The sequence below is a fragment of the Danio rerio genome, chromosome 22 (assembly GCF_052040795.2).
Source record: "Danio rerio strain M-AB ecotype USA chromosome 22, GRCz13ab, whole genome shotgun sequence".
Classification (NCBI taxonomy): domain Eukaryota; kingdom Metazoa; phylum Chordata; class Actinopteri; order Cypriniformes; family Danionidae; genus Danio; species Danio rerio.
Genome location: NC_141042.1, coordinates 38,756,829 through 38,764,725, shown reverse-complemented (window position 1 = coordinate 38,764,725; position 7,897 = coordinate 38,756,829).

Sequence of the window (7,897 nt, the reverse complement as noted above, 5' to 3'; positions counted from 1 at the left end):
AAAAGTCTTGTCACTGAACAGAAATAATGTCCAGTATAGAATATAAAGTCCTGCTGCAGTGGAGACAGAATGAATATTGTGTCTGACTCCATCATGAGCTTGGAGGACTGCATCCATACATCTCTGACATGACTCAAATCATTTATGAATTAAGTCATCTGGAATGGCAAAGAAAGCCTTCTGGTAGGACTCCCAGAGTTCATCAAGACTCTTTGGATTCATCTTTAATGCCTCCTCCATCATCTTACCCCAGACATGCTCAATAAGGTTTGAGTGTGGTGATTGGGCTGGCCAATCCTGGAGCAGCTTGACCTTCTTTGCTTTCAGGAGCTTTGATGTGGAGGCTGAAGTATGAGAAGGAGTGCTATCCTGCTGGAGAATTTGCCCTCTCCTGTGGTTTGTAATGTAATGGGCAGCACAAATGTCTTGATACCTCAGGCTGTTGATGTTGACATCCACTCTGAAGATCTCTCCCATGCCCCCATACTGAATGTAACCCCAAACCATGATTTATCCTTCACCGAACTTGACTGATTTCGATTTTGTGATGATTAAGATGCAGTTCAACAGATGATTCATCTGAAAAATCCACCTTCTGATTTTTTTCCAATCGATCAACTAGAAGTCAAGTTATTATTTTTTGCTCTCACAACTGAGATCGACAACAAGACTTTCGTCAGGAAGTGTAGACATGACCTATATACTATATAACTGCATGTTAATGTTTAAAAGACTTAAACTGTAAAACGCTATCAGTTACTAGTTCAAGTTATTGGTAACTAATAAAGTTATGGTAACTAATAACCCATATTTTACGAATTTGATTGTTATGCAATAATGTGCACCTTTTGTAAAGCTGCTTGGAAATATAATTATTGTGTAAAGCGCTATTCAAATAAACTTAAATTAAATTGAATTTGTATTAAGTTAGAAAACTTGTTCATCTTTTAATAGGTTTTCTCAATTAAGAGATACTGTTGAACACATTTTGATTCGTCTCCACATCCTACAGTACATCTAGCAAAATCTGATATAATGACAAGAAAAGAAACACACACACAATTAACGAGCAAAGCCTCAGCTTCATTAGTTTTCTAATTAATGGACACTGGTGATAATAGTTAATCAGTTTAACAGTCTATAATGAGCAATCGCTAAGGAAAACTCCTGCATGGGGAAGTGTTTATTTAATTTAAAGGCTAATTAATGATCTCTCTTGATATGATCTTTTTTGATATCTCTAACACAAAACACATACAACTTAATTAATTGGCTTAATTAAGCTACCTGCTTGCGCAGGGTCTAACCAGTAGGTCGGAACTTTAATAGAGGTGTGCAATACTGCTAATTTCAGGATCAGCCAATGGGGTTTATACATAAAACACACGGTATAGATATGTATACACTTTTGGAATGAATGCAGAAAAAAAGTTAAATAGATAAACTAGTACAACTTGCTGAAAAATAATTTTTTTACATAAAAAAAATAATAATTAATTAGTTAATTTACTTTATTGCTATTATTATTATTAATAATAATAATTAATTTTACAAATAATAATAATAATAATTATAATAAAGCCTCAGTGTTGGTCATTAGAAAAAAGAAAATGAAGTAGACAAATAATATAAACAATAATAAACGTTAGATTTGTGGCAGAATGAATTAAATTAATATAAATGAATAATTCGTTATTTCTTTATTAATATTTTTAGTATACAAATATAATTAATTATAATAATAATTAAATCAAATATTAATTATATAGATTTTTTTTAAATAATATAAATAAAAATGTAGTAATTAATAATATAAACATATTTAAATTTATTATTAATAATAATAATAAAGCCCCAGTGTTAAAATCATTTTTAAAAATGTATAAAACATAAATATTACAAACAATAGTAAACGTTAAATTTGTCAGTTATAGAATGCAATAAAAATCAAACAAATAAATTAATAAAGGAATGAATTAATAATAATAATAATAATAATAATAACAATATTATTGACAAATAAAATGTCATTGATATTCATTTATTTAAATATAAAATTATATACTTAATAATATAAAAACATTTTCATTTATTATCACTAATAATAAATAATTATAATTAAAATATGTTCTATTATTAATTGATTATTTTTATAAACAATAATAAACGTTACAGTTGTCAGGTGTAGGATGTATTAACACATAAATAAATAAACAATTAAATAAATATTCCATTGCAAATCTAATCAGTTTCCTAAAGTATTAAAATATACATTAATGAAACAGATCAGTTACTCTCTCTGAGATAAGTCTGTTGTTAAATGCAATGAAAAAATATAAAAACTTTTATTGTATTATGTAACAATTTAACAACTAAAGCCAACTGACCTCTGTAGTGAACTAATCCAGTGAACAAATAAACAAATCCATTATGTGGATGCATAAAAAATTACAACATTAAATAAAAAATTGATGGATTTTATTACAGAAGATTAAATAAGTAAATTAACAAACAATTAAAAAAAACTACTAAAATATAAATAATTTTGCCTAGTTGAAATGTCAGTAGCAAAAAATTATTGCCCTGGTTACACTAGAGTTTGAGCATGTGAAATTCTGTCATATGGCGCTGCTAAAAGGGGAGGAGTTAATCAAGATAAGTGAGCGATTGGTCCATATTTCAAATTTACTTTTAACGATTTTATCTTCGATGGTCTACACAACCACGTGATGTGATTTCGCAGGTCAGAGTTCACCAAAAGCAAACTGCGAAACTAAATAAATAATAATATGAAAATAATTAAATTTATTATTAATAATAATAATAAAATTCTAGATTAACAATATAAACAATAACAAACGTTATATTTTTCAGTTGCACAATACAATAAAAAACAAACAAACAAACAAACAAACAAACAAACAAATAAATTAATTAATTAAGTTAATTTCTTTATTATTTTTATTATCAATAAAATTATAATAATAATAATAATATAAACAATATTAATAATAAATGAATTATTACTTATAATTTTTTTAAATAAATAAATATAATTAATAATTTTAAAATTTATTGACCTTTAAACTTTAAATAATTAAACTTTGCATTGCAGCAAACTGTGAAACTTGTCGCACAAGAGACCTTTTCCGGTTTGTCGCATTCGCTTGTGTATGAATGGAAGTCTCTGGGGCGAAAAGTGCAGTGTGACTGCAGCTTAAGTCAGTGGATGCATTAAAAAAGTAGGAAATAACTTTTTCAAGAAAGTTGGTGGATATTATTAGACAACAAAACATCTATTGTTACTCATCTCACATCATTAAACAACAGTAGATTAAACTACATTCTTTTCTTTTAACCCTCAATCATCTAGATTCCTCTTTCAATAGCATTTGCCAGCAAAAGATGATCATATCTTTCCCCGTAATCAGCAGGCATTAGTACGATATGCCACATCGAGGACATATCCAGCTAATTTCCTCTACAAAAGACATGCTACCCTTTGGAAAACATGGAGCAAAACCTCTAATCATCAGTGCAGAGAGAGCCAGAAACGTCTCACTGGTCCGACCGAAGCCTCCAGATGGTCCTGGGAGTTAATGTTAATCTAATCAACAAACAATTAAGCCTCAAAAGCTTGCATGTCGACTCCATTTACAGCTGCTGAGACGCTCAAAGAAGGCGTAACATCAATTAAATCTGTTCAACAGTTACAAGTCAAAGAAAATAAACCAGCGGCGACTGGATGAACATGTATGCTCGGAGCTCTCGCAAAGATTTTGGATTGTACCCTCAATAACAGTCTATTCATGAGTGGAAAGCGCTAATTACTGATGATAGAAATGCTCATACTGCAGCGACGCATAAGTGTTATCTCGAAGAAACATCCCCAAAATGTGCCCAATTAAAATCGTCCTCAAACCAATCCGATGCTGCTGCCTCATAAATGCAGACAAAGCTACAAAGATGATGATTTCTCAAATATATATATATATATTTTACTTTGCTGTGGATTAAACAAAAATAATGTTTAGTTTCTTGCACAGGCTGATCGTTGCGCTTTATAAGAACTCAAAACATCTTTTTTACTGTGTCTTAAAGATTATATCAACAGGCAATAACTGTGACAATAACTATATCAGCATCCAAAGCAACAGACAAAAACTAAAATAAATATAATGGCATCAATATCAACAGTAGATAACTATATTAGCATCCACCATACCAGAAGATAACTATAACGATAACTATATTAGCATCCACAATAACAGAAGATAACTATAACGATAACTGTATTAGCATCCACACGAAAGACGATTCATATAATGATAACTATATTAGCATACACACATCAAACAATAACTACAGTGATAACTATATTATCATCCACATCAGCTAAAGATAGCTACAGTGATAACTATGTTAACATCCGCACCAAATGACAATAACTATAGTAATAACTATATTAGCTTCTATATCAGCAGATGATAAGTATAACGATAACTGTATTGGCATCCGCTCCAACTGACGATAACTATAGTGATAACTATATCAGCATTCACATCAACTGACGATAACTATAATGATAACTATATTAGCATCTACACCAACATACGATAACAATAACAATATCAGCATCCACATCAACAGATGATAACTATTACAAGAATAATATTAGCATCTACATCAAGACTTAAACTATAAATATAGCAATATTAGCATTCACACCAACAGATGATAACTATTAAAGGAATAACATTAGCATCTACATCAAGACGATAACTACAAAGATAGCAATATTAGCATCCACACTAACAGACAATAACTATAATGATAACTACATTAACATCCACACCAACTGACGATAACTATAATGATAACTATGTTAGCATCCACACTAACAGACAATAACTATAATGGTAACGATATTAGCATCCACACCAATAGATGATAACTATCACAATAAATATATTAACATCCACAGCAACAGACGATAACTGTAGCGATAAAAATATTAGCATCCACAACAACAGACGATAACTAATGATAATAATATTAGCATCTACACCAACAGATGATAACTATAACGATAGCAATATTAGCATCCACATCAATATGCAATAACTAAAACGATAACTATATTAGCATCCACATTAACAGACAATAACTATAATGATAACTATATTAGCATCCACACCAATTGACGATAACTATAATGATAACTATATTACCATCCACACTACCAGACGATAACTATATTGGTAACTATATTAGCGTCCACACCAACAGATGTAACTTTCACGATAAATATATTAACATCCACAACATTAGACAATAACTATAGTGATAAAAATATTAGCATCCACAACAACAGACGATAACTCTAACAATAATAATATTAGCATCTACACCAACAAATGATAACTATAACAATAGCAATATTAGCATCCACACCAACAGACGATAACTCTAACAATAATAATATAAGCATCTACACCAACAAATAATAACTATAACAATAACAATATTAGCATCCACATCAACAGAAGATAACGATAGCAATATTAGCATCCACACTAGTAGACAATAACTATATTAACATCTACATCAGCAGATGGTAACTATATTTGCATCCACATCAATAGACGATAACCAGATGATAACTATGATGATAACAGTATAGTGTCGATACCAACCGATGCCAGCTATAGCAATAAAAATATTAGCATCCACACCAACAGATGCTAACTATAACAATAACTATATTAGCATCCACACCAGCAGACGATTACTATAACAATTTTAGCACCCACATCAACAGACGATAACTATCACAGTAATAATGTTAGTATCAACATCAACAGACAATAACTATAACAATATTAGCATCGACATCAACAGACGATAACTATTACAGAAATATGTACATCAACAGACGATAACCATAATAATAACTACATTAGCATCTACAACAGCAGATGAAAACAATAACAATAACGATATTAGCATCCACACCAACAGACAATAACTATAACAATAACCATATTAGCATTCAATTAATAGACAATAACTATAATGATAACTATATTAGCATCCACGCTAGATGGTAATGTCAACACCAAAAGATGCTAGCAATAACAATGTTAGCATCCACACCAACAGATGATAACCATAATGATAACTATATTGCCATCGACACCAGTAAATGATAACTATATCATCGACCCCAACAGACAATAATTATAGTTTTAATTATATTATATATAATTATATAGTTTTATTATAATTACAAATATTATAGTAACTATAATATCATCCTCATAAACAGTCTATGAGTATAACAATATCCAAATTAGCCTCCACACCAACGTCCAATAGTTTCGGCTAACGTTTAAATTCGTCTAAGACTAGTCTGACCCCGTTCTCAGAGCAATATCTCATAATAATCTCTCACCTAATTTGTTTTCTGCACGAGCACTGGACTTGAGCGTATGTTTATTTATTTTACAGCGAATTAGACCGGAATGTGGGACTCTGATTATTTTCTGGCATTTTCGTCATTATTAGGAGAGCCACACAGTGAGGGCTCCTGGGAGACGCAGTCGGGCACCAGAGCAGTGTGTGTTAAATATAATGGCTTCTGCCCTCAGGCTTCGGCCCACAAGAGACTGCCAAAAGAGCCAGCTAATGGCGGCGGCATTAAACCAGAGCGTTTTTGGCTTCTGCAAACAGGCACGTGTGTTTCGCTCTCAGCCCACCAATGTCACATTGCCCCCAGGCCTTTCAAAGGAGTGTAAATATGATCCATGTGTTATTTGGGCTTTTAAAAAAAAAAAAAGACAGAGAGAGTGTCTGTAGTGATGAAACTTTTTGACCCATATCGTGATTTGGGAAGGAGATGTCATGCTAACTATAACAATAACTATATTTGCTGCCACATCAACAGACAATAACTATAACGAAAATTAGATTAGCATCCACACCAACAGGCGATAACTCTAACGATAATAATATTAGCATCTACACCAACAGATGATAACTATAACAATAACAATATTAGCATCCACACCAACAGATGCTAACTATAACAATAATTATATTTGCAGCCACATCAACTGAAAATAACTACAACGAAAACTAGATTAGCATCCACACCAACAGGCGATAACCCTAACGATAATAATAATAGCATCTACACCAACAGATGATAACTATTACAATAACAATATTAGCATCCACACCAACAGATGCTAACTATAACAATAACTATATTTGCTGCCACATCAACAGACAATAACTATAACGAAAACTAGATTAGCATCCACACCAACAGGCGATAACTCTAACGATAATAATATTAGCATCTACACCAACAAATGATAACTATAACAATAACAATATTAGCATCCACACCAAAAGATGCTAACTATAACAATAGTTGCTGCCACATCAACAGACAATAACCATAACAATAATTATATTAGCATCCACACCAACAGGCGATAACTCTAACGATAATAATATTAGCATCTACACCAACAGATGATAACTATAACAATAACAATATTAGCATCCACACCAAAAGATGCTAACTATAACAATAGTTGCTGCCACATCAACAGACAATAACCATAACAATAATTATATTAGCATCCACACCAACAGGCGATAACTCTAACGATAATAATATTAGCATCTACACCAACAGACAATAACAATAACAAAATTAGCATCCACATCAACAGACGATAACTGTTACAGTAATATTATTAGCATCATCAACAGACGATAACTTTAATAATAACTATAGTAGCATCTACATCCAATAGTTCATCTGTAATGATGAAACTTTTTTTGACCTGTATCGTGATTTGGGAAGGGGATCTCATGTTGCGGT